Source organism: Amblyomma americanum, chromosome 1 (assembly GCF_052857255.1).
Source record: "Amblyomma americanum isolate KBUSLIRL-KWMA chromosome 1, ASM5285725v1, whole genome shotgun sequence".
Classification (NCBI taxonomy): domain Eukaryota; kingdom Metazoa; phylum Arthropoda; class Arachnida; order Ixodida; family Ixodidae; genus Amblyomma; species Amblyomma americanum.
In genome coordinates this window covers 91,547,089-91,560,966 of record NC_135497.1, presented here as the reverse complement: position 1 = coordinate 91,560,966, position 13,878 = coordinate 91,547,089, and the positions used below count along the sequence as shown (strand labels likewise).

Sequence of the window (13,878 nt, the reverse complement as noted above, 5' to 3'; positions counted from 1 at the left end):
ATCTACCCCGCTATGCGCACTCCATCTTATAATAGCACACATTCTCTCCCGCAGTCCCCATCTATGCACACAATCAATCCACACAGTCCACATCACAGTTCACTCCAGAAGTCACCATCTATGCACATACTATTCAGTCACAGTAGAACATAGGTCATTGTAGTGCCACAATCCATACACACATTCACTCACAGTATAACGTAGTCCACTCCGGAAGACACCATCTACGCACACATTCAATCACAGTAGGCCACAGTCTGTTCCTGTTGCAACCATTTAGGAACAAGATCCGTGTCCTGCAGAAATGTTAAAAGAAGGCGTGCAGCCTCCCTTCTGCATGTCTGGCTTCCACTCGGGTAGACAATGTCCTGAAATGTACTGTGACGGGTTCCTGTCTTCTTGACGGAAGCGAACATCACATACCTTTCCGCGTTGTACTCGGGGCAGTACATAATAAAAAGTTCGATATCCCCGCACACACCACATAAAAAACAGGGTGGAGACGATGCTATGCCCGTCTTATGCATCCAGGCAGGAGTGCGAGCAGAGGCCGTGCGAGCAGAGGCCGTGCGAATTCGATGTAGTAGAGTCGCCTGGGATCTTCTCAGTCCCTTGGTCACACATGGCTTGTGGGGCGCACTCCACAGGGTACATAAATGATCGAGCACCGTTTTCCCGTACAGTCTTTTCCCATCTTGAGATAGTTTTTTTGATGGAATCATTGAGAGAGCTTTATGGGCGAGATTGTCTCCCAGTTGAAAAATACACCAGGATGTTTTGGTGTGGTCTGGTGTTTGCTGGTGTGAACACCAGACAGTTTTAGTGTGTTCTACTGTTTACACCAGACTTGTTTGGTGTGTGCTGGTGTGCACACCCTAGTGTGTTAGTGTGTTTTGATGTGCACACCAGGGTGGGTTGGTGTGGTCTAGTGTGCACACCAGACTAAAGTGCACATCAGAGCGCTGGTGTTGGTAGCGTGCACATCAGATAGATGGTGTTTCTTGAGTATGTAACACTGCCCACAGAAGCGAATTAATTCGCTGTTTGGATCATGAGCAGCTCAGCATAATTGTACAATAGATATGTAAGCAATTACTTCACACCATTAAATAATAATTTAATTATATAGAAATAATTATATGTCGAATATCACGGTGAATTACACGGCGTCAGGAAATATCTGAAGATTAATATGAAGCGCCAATGCAACATCGAGTGCCTTTGAGGGGCTGATTATGGTCATTCTAAAACACGAAGGCGCGAAGCGCCTTAGTCTAACTGCAATTTGGTAGCAGTTCGCAGTAATTATTTGTCATGACACGCACAGCGCTAATAGCCCCGTGCCAGCGCATAGCGTGCTTCCCAACGCCGTTCAAATCCAGCGCGCTGCTGCTAGGTCACGTGGAAGGAAACAACACACCCTCAACTTTATCCTCTCCCTCTCTCTCTGCATTCCAGTGCTATATCCGGTTAGGCCTTACGCCGAGCCGTGACATGGTCCGTGCTGCTGTTCGTGTGCTGTTTGTGTTTGAGTTCAAAATCGTTGCTTCAAACTTGCGTTTGGGTTTCCTGCTTATCGTAGCTTGCGCCGCGTGTCAGCAATGCAGCCGTTCGCGTACTTTGTGAATAAGTGACCACGCCGAGAAGCATGGAGCCGTTTCATCTTGACAACACGTACGACTTCAACCGTGGCAGCCGAAAAACAAGAGAAGAAAGGAGTTACTGCAAGGCGTCGAGTGTTCGTTTCCAGGTGAGACCCAAAGTGTAGCGCCGGAATGCGTGCAATTTGCGACCGCGGAAATAAACGAGCGAGCACAAAGGCGAGAAGAAACGGAAGGGACGAGGCTCTGTCAGTTCTGTCCTGTTCGTTTCTCTTCGGCATTGCGCGTGTTTCGCTGGTTGTTTCCGCGGCAGCAAAGTGCATGCCACATCGAATCATCAACATGCTGGTCTGTCAGTGTTCACAGTGTATGCGTTGCTACGCGAGCGCCGAGGTCTGTCATAGATGCGTTTGCTAAATGCCAGGCACGCGTAGAGTCCTAAATGTAAATGTGCGAATTGGATACCGCCCAGCAAGGCGCTGTCGCAGCGAACTGTGTGACTGTGTTTCGGGATTTCGTTAATGTGGTTGCACGACTTCCTGTTTATTATTCGACGTGCGACGTGATCGTGCGCTGCCTGCACGCGTGTTTTTTGACGCCACTATCGGCCCGTTGCGGACTGCCGATAGCGTACGCCGCTCGGTCTGTTTCGGGTTGTGTTATTCGCTACGCGTATGTGCGTCTTTATGATGTGGCGTCTTAAGATTAGAACACACCTCTACGAGCCGATTACACCAGCTGTCAAGCTCAGGGTGCGAGGGAGGTGACGCGTGAAGGCATGCAAGCGAGTGAGTGAATTGAGCGACGCGTCGCAGCGATACCCCAAAAGGAAGCTGGCTGCTCGATCACCAGTGTAACATTGGTAACGTTGCCTCCAGCTGTAAAGTTCTTTTTGTTGCAGGCGGTCGTGAATAAAAATCATACCTAGATTTTGACGAAGTAGCCCTAGAAAAAGAGCGCCTCGTAGCCGTTTCAAAATAAGTGTTTTTGAATAACCTGTGTAGTGCAGAGCTCATCATGATAAACTGGTGTGAGCAAGTGGCGTTATGTATTTAAAGTTTGGCTGTTTAAACATTTTCCTGTGTTTGTGTGAAATGCCAGCAATACAAATAATTACTAGGAAGTGTCAGGCATTGTGGGTGCAAAAATACACAGCGGGAAATTATGTTATGCAGGTGAAGTGCCTGGTGTTCAGTAGTGAAGAAATCTGAAGAGCTTCATCGGAGAGGATGTCTCGACTGTCCAGATTTGGGGCAGCTCTTGTCTGTGCCCCTTTCAGCGTACATTGCAGAGCACAAGTATGTATTGAGTTTTCTAAGATCTGTTTTTTCACCTCTGTGTTGAGATCAGTGTGTTGCAATGTCTGCTTTGGACCAGAACGTTGACGGCATGTATTGGCGTTCCCTTATTCAAAATAAGATGTGTGTCTCTTCTCAATAGGTCACCATCAGATAGTGCCACTTTCATGCTCAGTATGAAGCAGTGCTTAAATTCAGGGGGGCCTCGGCAAGCCTCAGAGCCCCTACCAAGACTAACGAAGAATCTGAGACTCCCAGTACTAGAATGTAGGGAGTGTATGAATCCGAAGCAAGCAACCAATTTTCTTTTTTTTTCAATGGTAGTTAGAACATTTCTTCTGTCATTTCTAAAATTTCGTGGCGATTTTTACAAGAATCATTAACACGTTTTATTAAAGCCGAGATGGAAAAAAATGCAAAGTTTACAGCTCAACACAAAGGGTGGAAGAAAAAGGGAAACCCACACCCTCATACCACGATTGAGTCCAGAGCTGGCCGCTCAGCTCAAAGGCTACACAGCAACAGCGAGCACACTGGCATAGCCTCACCTCAGCCACTTTCTCGCTCTCCTGCTCTAGTTCCCTCCCCACCTGTTCTCAAGCTACTAGAGGCCCCCTTCAATGCAGCCAGGCTTTAAAAAACACCTATATGAAGTAATGGGCTACAGGGCAGCATTTTGAGGTGGTATTACAGCATGAGGACAATGCTTTTATCCTTTTTTCTCTAGTACCCAGGTCACATGGCACTCCTCATAGACAATTATAGCAGGATAATCATGTCATTCTTCTGCAATAATGCCGGTGTCACATGGCACTCTTCCGAGGCTTCTCCAGCAAAGGCGTCTTATTTCACTTGGCCAAAAGAATATCAGCAGTGTTATATAGTGCAGCTGTGAATGCACCTCAAAATGAAACATGAATTGCACTTTACAGCTTCCCTTGTAAGCTTTTTTTCTGCGGCCTCTCACTGTAGTTGCAATATTTTTACTGCCTCTAGATCTGAGTACAAAATAAGCACCGTCTACTGCAAACTACTTCAGGATCTGTTATAATATAGCCTGTGCACAAAAAAGCTGAAAGTGCTAAATGAAAAAAAGGTGAATCTTCAACATAAAACATTACCTCAGTTATTATCTTGGTGAGTTTTGATGTTTTTTTTGCCATTTCACTTGCCTGGTGTTGACGTTGTGCAAGTTCAGTGAATATACTTGTCTAATGCCGCATTAAAAAAAATATGTGACCAAAATTAGGTGTTTATAGTCCTTGAAACTAATTTTTTAGGAGTTGCACATTTCTCTGCTCTCAATTTGCAGAGGTAGCAGTGTTTAGTACTGCTTGCCTTCTTTCTGTTGTTCTCTTTTCATTGATTGGTTGTGCCCTGTCTTTCTGTGTTATTTTGTGTTGTGTCATCACATAGTGCATCCCTTCTTTTCTGTTTGTGCATCCCTTTGCTTCAGTGCTTTTTTTTTGTTGCAGGCCTCATGACAGCTGGCAGCTTTCCTTTCATTTTTGCCTTCTGGTACTAGAAAAAATATAGTTTACTGAAAGGCTGAATTCTAAATTGTACAGCATCATTTAGGTGCCCTCTTCCTTCTTCGCAGATGCCATGAATGGGGATGCCTACTGTTGCCATTAATCTTACATTGACACAAATTTGTTTCCCAAATGCAGGGCATGCTTTGCTCTCATGTAGAGTTTGTGCATTTGCAGTGTATATTTTGTATATGGTCTCTTAGTTGGTGACTGACACAGTGGCCTCATTGGCTGACTTGCATTATTATGAGCGGTTAGAATTTGTTTTTCACATTGCTGATGAGCGTTTCTGGGACCTTATTGTTCCTTCTTCAACAGTCATGTCTTTTTTGTTGCTTTAGTTAGGATACTGTCGCTCAAATGAGCAAGCATCTGGGGCCAGAATACCAGTATAACTTCGTGCCGTTTGTCAGCTTTCTTTATGATGTGCATAACTGTGCAAGTAGGGAATAATTTCAGGTCTCAGTGGCCCTTTATTTGCTTTAGTTTTTGAGCCTTTATGCCAGATGTCAGATTTTGGAGGATAGTTTGTCACAGCTTTCATCATTGAAGTGGGGTAGCACAAGGTACCAGCCATGACAATTGGTCATTGTAACTGAGCACCCCACCCTCACTTTATGAGCACACCAAAGCTGAGATCAGAAGGCAACTTTGATAAGCATTGACACCTCAAGTCGTCTTTTTACCAGCATAATGTTACGGACCACTTGTAAATTTACTTAAGCTATTGGGTTCAAATCATGTTTTTGCGTATTCAAACTCGCTGAACTGCACTTTAATTGTGCCTTCATGGAATTTGACGCCGGATTTCTGCTCCTGCAGCAAATCATGTAGGTAAGATGGGAGGTTGTGTTAAGTAATGCAGCATGGAAGTGAAAATCACAATGCACACTTATTACTATTTTTTGGTCCTTGACCAATTTCTGTCACTTAGAGGCACTGTACTAAAAAGAAACTAATGTGTGCCGGAGCCGCTGGAAACCTTTTGTGTAAAGAAAAGGCATACTGACTTTGGTCGTGACGATTTGATGATTGTGCAAAATTTCAAAATAACCATTTTACTACTTCTTCATGCACATGTACTCTCTAGTGTCACATAAGGTGTAATGGTAGAACTTCTCTCATTTTTCTTTGCACTTCAGTTGTGTTTCTATTTATGTTTTGCATTTCGTAGCATGAACACCATAGGCCATGCACTCCTGTATTGCTTTGTATAAGGAAACAGTGGCGAGTACAGCGTGTGTGGGCTCCTCATTGAAAACTGTTCTGAGGCACTAAGTTGTTTGCCTTGGACTATATCAATAGCTCACGCACTTCTAGCTAAAAAAATATTAAGTAATATTTCGTTCAATTTTGACTACAAGAAATTTGCTGAGCAGCATGTTGAGGACATATTAGCTTTACTGCAGGTCAACCGGCATTAGTGCCTTGCTTGACAAGGGTATGGGGGAAGAACTGTAATTAGAAAATTGCTCTTAGCAGTCGCTGCTTGTTGATATAAACACTGCCAGTGCTCCTACTATTTTATTTTCAGTATTTGTTGCTCCACTTACTAAACTAATCTGTGATTTTCAAGGATCAAGTCAATTATTTTTCAATAATTCTGCAGTTAAAGATGCAAATTCTCAAAGGGAAAGCATGCAGTTGCCTTTTGTACACTGCTATCAGAACTCACCGCTATTGCATAGCACCATCAACACCAAGGTGTATGTTTTGCATTGGTAATAAACGAAATGATTTCTTACTTACTTGCTTCAACAGGTGTTAAAGTGTACTGCCATTGTGAAGTGTACAAATGCAATTAATATCATATTCCTGGCTGTGAATATGGCTAAGAATTTTTATACGTGTTCTTTTTCCTGTAGGTGTATCTGAATTCAAGGTAGAGAAGGCAGTTTAGGGCACCAAGAAGGGAATCCCAAAGGATGCAGTATTTCACAAGAGGGCTGCCACTACCATCTGGTCAATAGAAGCAGTTGCACAATGCAGTTCCAGTAGCAAGTGCTCAGGAGGTGACAATGGAAGGCAAGGAAAAGGTTCTCCACAAGGCTAAGCATAGAGGGCTGGGATAATTGGTTCTGGGCAGAATTATGAGACATCATTCCAGTGCACAAAAATTTGTCCGGTGACCATTGTGTCTATTCTCTTTGTTCGTGTGTTTTTCTGTGCTGGAGTGATGTTTTACAATTCTCTCCGCAAGGCATTGTCTGAAATGAAAAATCGATGCACTGAGAGTTAATTGCCAGCTTTAGCTGGCTTTATCTCAGAGGCATATACTCAATCCATCAGTGTATGTGAGAATTACGACTCAGGTTTGTTAGTGGTTTATAATATAAAAGCACCAAACAAAGGATAATGACAAACATATAAGACATGACCAAATAATTGTAGATATTGTCTTCATGTGAAAGTTCATTTACAGGAGGTTAATATATGGGTGCAGTTAGCTGATGTGAGGATAAAAGCTTAACGGCCCATGCTCTATGTGCAATGTGGCAGTGCATGAGCAGTGAAATTTCCCATAATGAACAACTTTTAATGAATACTTTAGTATCATGCAATGGAGACAGAAGATTGGTGGTACTTGGGAGTCAATTGCCCTGAAGCTTGGATTTTAACTGCTGAGGCTTGAGTGATGCTGATTCAGTGTAGGCTTTCGTGGGTGCTGTCACATTTGCCATCATCCGTGAATCCTCTGGTTGTCTCTGCTTAATGACGAAAGTTTCCATATTATAACTTGTAGCCATCACTGAAAATTTTGCACAAAATAAGCTTGAATTGAATGCTAGCCGACCTATTGTCTAGCTGACAGATGCCATGATGGAAGTGACTGTTGGCGTCCGTCATGTAGCCCGTAATGACCCCTCTTTTCCCTTCTCTGCTCTCTTGTCGAGCTATTATGCATATAGTTTTGCAAATCATATTCTAACTTGGGCTACTTCAGCTTACATGTAAAAGGTTTTTGGCTACTTTTTACTCAAGCATAGGTGTGCTTGAGCTATCTTTTGCTAGTTTTGCTGCATTATTTGTAAGAAACAGTTTGTGGCATTGATTATGAATATCTTAACCACTTTTTCACACTTAGGAGGGATGGCCCAGTGAGGCCTTGTAGAGATGGCTCGAAGCAGATGCAATACTTTGTTTCATACATGTTGGGAGGGATCATGCGAATTTTGTGTTATTCTTATTTTATTTATCATACTGTTAGTCCCACTGGGACTGTTACAGGAGTGGATTTATAAGCAAGATACAAATTAACAGACAGTAACACAAGGGTCAGCAATAAGGTTTAAAGAAACAAGATATTAAAGTATCAGTAAGCGGTCACATCGAGCGTGGCATAGTTGATGGAAGATAGTTCGCAATTCTGGTCTTCAAAGCATGCGTTCAAACACATTCAAAGCAGTACAGGCAATTGGCCCGTCATTGGAATCCGTATTAGCAAAGGCCGGCCTTACATGTATTTGTGTGGCAGTAAACATTGCTACTTTCGAAAAGGCGCCAGTCTGCCATACAATGTCAGCAAAGATTAAAGAACCCCACTTGTTCTAAGTTGTTTTGGAGCCCTCCACTAAAGTCGAAGAACAATATTTACCAGCCGAAAAAGAAGAGGGACAAGAGGAGAACCTACACTGCTTCCTGTGTATTGGTTCTCCTCTTGTCTGTCTTTTTTTGGCTGGTGAAAATTATTCTTTGACATGACTTACCAACTGGCCCACCATTCAGCCTTGCTGCACTAGAGTGTCCTGCAGCCGTTATTGCTATCTGCCTTGCTGTGAGAAGCGGCTCTTGCAAGTGATATGCCTTCTTAGAACCAATCAACTGGTTAAGCTTATTCTTAATAGGGTTTCAAATTGGGCTAGTTGGTAGTTAACATAGTCAAACATAAATGCACTTTTAGACTGACGTGGGAGAACACAGGGACGGCACAAACACTGGTGCGCAAACTATAAACTGAGGTTTAGTGTGGTGTGCGCACATATATAAGCTTAACATGTCAAGACATGAAAAACACATTTGAACCAGCAAATTTGCTATCGTATCGTCAAGCATCAGAAAGTCTTTGTCTCAGCAGATCGGTTTATGTTTGGTATCTCTTGTCCAAGAATTGCTTTTCCTGTTTGGTAAGCAAAACTGAAGGGTCACTAACACACGTCCCTTCTATTCCTTATTCCAAGCACTAGGCTTCCCACAGCTCCCTGGTTGTCTTATCTCTGTATTTCATCGCAACTGTAGTTTGTTGGAAGTGTGGTTTGCCGCTGTCGCATCTGGCGCAATGTGCCGCCAGATTTCCAGGTGACTTGATCTGCCGGCAGTTGCGGTTATGCTCTCCGAGTCTTTCATTTAAACATCTGCCCGTCTGGCCCACATATGCTCGGCCGCAAGATAGCGGTATCTTGTAAACCACTCCTTCACAGCACTCGACGAACCTGTTTGTGTTTCTGACGCCACAAGACTTCTCTTCTCCAGGACTGGTTTCTTCATTTACCTTCGCACGCATTCCTTTCAGTTTTCTTGGTGCGGAAAAAACTATGCACTTCATGCCTTTCGGAAAATTTTTTCCTACCGTACATTCATGCACTTTCTCACAATTTGAAAAAAGTTGCTAGAAGGCATGAAGTGCAAGTAGTTTTTTCCGCACCAAGAAAACTAAAAGGAATGTGTGCGAAGGTAAATGACGAAACCAGTCCTGGAGAAGAGAAGTCTTGTGGCGTCAGGCACACAAACAGGTTCGTTGAGTGCTGTGAAGGAGTGGTTTACAGGATACGGCTATCTTGCGGCCGAGCATATGTGGGCCAGATGGGCAGATATTTAAATGAAAGACTCAGAGAGCATAACCGCAACTTCCGGCAGATTAAGTCACCTTGAAATCTGGCGGCACATTGCGCCAGATGTGATAGCTGCGAACCACACTTGCAACAGACTACAGTTCTCAAATCCAGAGATAAGACAACCAGGGAGCTGTGGGAAGCTAATGCTTGGAATCAGGAAAAGAAGGGACGTGTGTTAGTTACCCTTCAGTTTTGCTTACCAAACAGGAAAAGCAATTCTTGGACAAGAGATACCAAATGTAAACCGATCTGCTGAGACAAAGACTTTCTGATGCTTGACGATACGATAGCAAATTTGCTGGTTGAGATGCGTTTACGTTTTGACATGTTAACCTTATATATGAGCGCACGCCACAATAAACCTCAGTTGATAGTTTGCACACCAGTGTTTGCACACCACGTCAGTCTAAAAGCGCAATTATGTTATTCACTTTACTCGGAATCAACTAGGACATTTTTTGTAACTGGAACCCTAGCGCGTGGATGCACCAAAAGAAATGCATCTCACTGGAAGACAGGGAGTGCTAGGCACCATAGTGGATAGTGCACAGTACCCAGAATCTACTGTGGGTTTTGTATGTGTGCAAATGTCTGCAGGTACCATGCAGTGAACTGCACCAGATGCTCAGGATGTGTATAGCAAGATAATACATAAACAAAACTGATGTGTGCTCAGGCAGCTTTGGTTTCAACACATTCAGCAAGAAAATAATCTGGCAGCTTTTTTTGCACATCTGTTGCGGTTTTACAAGTGCCAGGGTTCAGAGCATATTGTTTAATTTTCATTGAAATTGAGTGGGAAAAAAGTTGCCTTTCGAATCGTTAACATTCCAGCCTTGTCGTTTTGTATGTGGCATTGAGCTTAAAATAAATTTCAACAGTCTGCTTTTTATGCTTTTTTGCCAAAATAGGAAGAAATGCAGAGGAATGGTCTTCTAAATAGATGCGGCCAGCCATTGCTTTACTGTTCTGCACCCTGTGGGCATAAAATGTCTCAATACATGGATTTTGTCACCCTGAATTGCACTCGCATCAAATCTTTTGTTTTTACTTTAATTGCAGCTTATCTCATTTTTGTTCCCATCTTTATGGGCATCTTCTAATAATTTCTCTAATGACTTAATCCCTCTTAATTTTTTGTTTTCTGCAGCAGTAGAATTTCCATCGTAATTTATTTCTCTAGGTTACGAAGTATTAGAATCTCTGAGTCTGGTAATGAATGAAATTAACCGAGATGCTAGAGTGCTGTTCATTGTATAAGAAAGCTTGATTTTGTATTAGAAGGACTGGCATGATCAATATCAGATGCAATGCTAAATATTTGGTAGGAATTCAGATTATGAAGCGGGCGTACCCAGCTGTGGTGTAAATATGCGCAATTGGCTATGAATGCAAAAAAACACAACGCAATAATTCACACTTTCATTCACACAGCATGATGACGAACAAGGGCAAGGGGGATGCACCACAAAGCGTTTTTTGGCGTCTTTCCGTGTATGCATTGTCACACTGTGCGAATGAAACTATGAAATATTAGCACATCCAGCAACTGATTTCAAGCAACTTAATGCAAGTGGGGTGCTTTATGTGAGTAGCATTGATTTACTATAAAGCAGAAGACTCGCTTGGTTTACTGCAGAGGCATTGCGAGTCGTATTGAATGTGTTGTACATGTTTGCACCACTGAGCTAAATTTAATGGCAACATTTGTTAGTTGCCTTTGTGCTTTGATTAGTATAGTGTACTTCACACAAATTTGCGATTTTGTTCTGTTGTTCTTCAGGTATTGGGCTACACAGCTGGAGTCAAGCTGCTGTCAGGGAAATGCAAGATTTTCGACTTTCTCAAAAAAGATGCATGCTACGATGCAAGGGGCCTCTAGCTTAACTGTACTGCCAATTTTGTCTACCAATAAAGCTAAGGATGCTTTTGAGCAAATGTGAGCATTTTTTCTTTCTATACATGCTTGTTCTTCATCTTCGGCAAGAACACAATTGATGTGGTTATGTGCATGCTCTAGCGTACAATCGTAAAAAATTATGACGCTGCGAGTGTGTGCCAAACTATGCCTGTGTGCAGGTGCCACTTATAAAATGCTCGTGCCGTCAAGACCAGCACAGCGAGATCGGTGGATGTTAGTGCACCTGTCTCGACATCAGGAGTGCTTGCTGTTTTAAACCATTTGGCATGCGCTCAGGGATCTCTTTGGTTTTTGCTCACGATAGTATGTCCAAACTCACAGCATCTCTATAAAGACATTGTACAGTACACCAACCACACCAAATCGAATGGTACACCGACCACACCAGGAAACACCAAACGAAACCACACCAGAACCGGTATCAGATTACCGGGTCACAGCACGGAACGCTAGACCGGAACACACTTAAACACACCACACTACACCACATCAGGACCCGTGTCTGAAAAACCGGTCTGGTCGGAACACCAGACACGGTCACACCAGAAAACACTACACCAGGTCACACCAGAACCCGTGTCTGAAAATCCGGTCTGATGTAAACACCAGAAACGGGCTGGTGTTTTATTCAACTGGGCTGCCACCTCATTACCGTTGACTCCTATGTGAGAGGGCACCCGTTGGAAATATACAGTAAAGCCTCTGGTGTGCAGATTCTGCACCAAGCGCAGAGAGCTTATAGACAAGGCATCACTAGGTAATCTGCGCTCTAACCTCTGAAGGGCAGATTTTGAATCAGGATTGCAACAGGTTGAGCCAGACAAGACGCTAACGTCCGTAAAGCCGCCTCAATAGCAACGATTTCAGCCGTTGTGGAGGATACGACAGCAGTAAAGCGTACGGACCACTTACAGTCCAAAGAAGGAATGTAAAAAGCCGCTGCGCTAGCTTGTTTGACCTTGTCCACAGAACCATCCATGAAAATTTGAAGATGGCGGGCATACTCTGTTTCTAAATGTTCAAGTACGAGTGAATGCGTTGCTGCCAAAGGAGAGCTGCACTTTGCGCTCATATGGGGAATTGTGACCCTGCAGATCGGAAAAGACCAGGAGGGTTTCAACCTTTTCTTTTGCCTTCGGAGATTAAGGCCTAAAGAACTAAGAGTACTGAGTGCCAAGTAACCCTTCGACTCATATCTCTTGCAGAGCCGCTGGAGAAGGGATCCCCCAGCTCATGAAGTACTCATGAAGTACTGCCTTATTCGCAGCCGCTTGAGGAACTCCAATGGCTCTTCTTAGGCCCTTTCTGTGGAAAACTTCGAGACGTTCAAGTTGTGATGCCGAGGGGGAGATTAAAGGTAATTGATAAATTGTGCGACTGACCACCAGCGCAAGGGGAGGGTCTCCCTCCTGACGAACGGAATCCTGAGAACCGCAATGGGCAACCGTAAAATTATCATTGTCTGGACTCCTGCACACGCATCCCTGGCTGGAGGTGAAGCTGCTCACGAACTCGCTTGAGGTCTTGCTTTCCGAACCAGTGGGCATACCGAGGGTTTCACAGACAGGGATTGTCTTGTGCGCTATAGAGATCACACTACATTACAGACTCAATGGAGCGAAGTGCCGCCTGCTGATAAACCATTGACAGAGTCAGGCAACCTCTTGGGGCCGTCTCCAAGCTCATATATGTTCCCGAACAATGTTATCTGTAGTCTTTTTATCCAGGACAATACTCAAATGCGTGCAAGCTATGTAACGACTCAGCGGAACTCAATCATATTCTTTGCAAATGCGTTCTTGCCCTCCTGGAGGGAACAAGAAATAAAGTCGGTTGACCAATGGGAGGCTCTCCTACTCAGCTCCGATCCGGACACCACCACAAAGGTCGTCCAAGCTGCCGAAGACGCCGCCAGGGGCCAACACCTTCTGGCCTTCGATTAGGCGAGGGGCCTAAAGCCCCTCAAACTGTTGGAAATAAAAGTTTTACAATCCAAATCCGCTTAATATTACATTAAGCTGCTTGAGAAAGAAAATTTCTTAGGTTTCAAGCGCAAAATACTGGCAGTTAAGTTTTGGAAGGGATATGAAAAATCTCCAAAAGGTCATAATTGATAGAAATAGCAACATGGAAATGCCGTAACTTATGAAGCAAGCACCCGAACGATCATGCAAATAATTTCCATTTGGAAGGTGCATAATACGCTTGAAACTGCAAAGAAAAAAATTGATGTTACTACCAATGGCAAAGTATGTCTGCACAAAAATGGCGGACGACGTGCTACCCTGCTCATTTTTTTTGCTAAATATTTACTGAGTTCGCTATATGGCATTAGAAACCAGTGATTTGCTACCTGAAGGATCCAAAATTTCCCTGAAACAAGAAAATCACTGCTAGGCCAGTGCTGCACATGCTGAGAAAAAGCTGCGAGTTCGCTTTTTACACAATTGTGTACTTCAGAATAAGCTTTGGTGTTTTTGTTCAGAGCGATCATGATGTCTGTCACTCGCCGTTCTCTTACACAGTTGTGCGCGTAGCATGTCAAATGATTGATGCAATGAAAGCAAAGCAGACTACAGACCTGTATTGAAAATGGAAAAGGCAAATTAGGAAAATGATCGTTCTATTTAAACTCATGAGGGAGCACCCAACTCTTTGTAGCTAGATCATGGTATCTTAGAACGCACAGCTACA

At 43.5% G+C, this 13,878-nt stretch overlaps 1 long non-coding RNA gene across 3 annotated transcripts; it reads left to right on the top strand.

Annotated features, from left to right (window-relative positions):
• Positions 1-1,445: 1,445 nt before the first annotated feature.
• LOC144113220 (uncharacterized) lies at positions 1,446-12,969 on the top strand. Of its 3 annotated transcripts, none has more exons than XR_013310703.1 (5): positions 1,446-1,750; positions 2,777-2,899; positions 6,297-6,456; positions 11,047-11,202; positions 12,390-12,961. It is a non-coding gene; the product is annotated as an uncharacterized LOC144113220 (long non-coding RNA). The 3 variants fall into 3 exon arrangements; XR_013310704.1 differs by lacking the exon at positions 1,446-1,750 and adding an exon at positions 1,852-1,949 and having other exon boundaries at positions 12,390-12,969; XR_013310705.1 differs by lacking the exon at positions 1,446-1,750 and adding an exon at positions 1,989-2,463 and having other exon boundaries at positions 12,390-12,969.
• Positions 12,970-13,878: the final 909 nt, after the last annotated feature.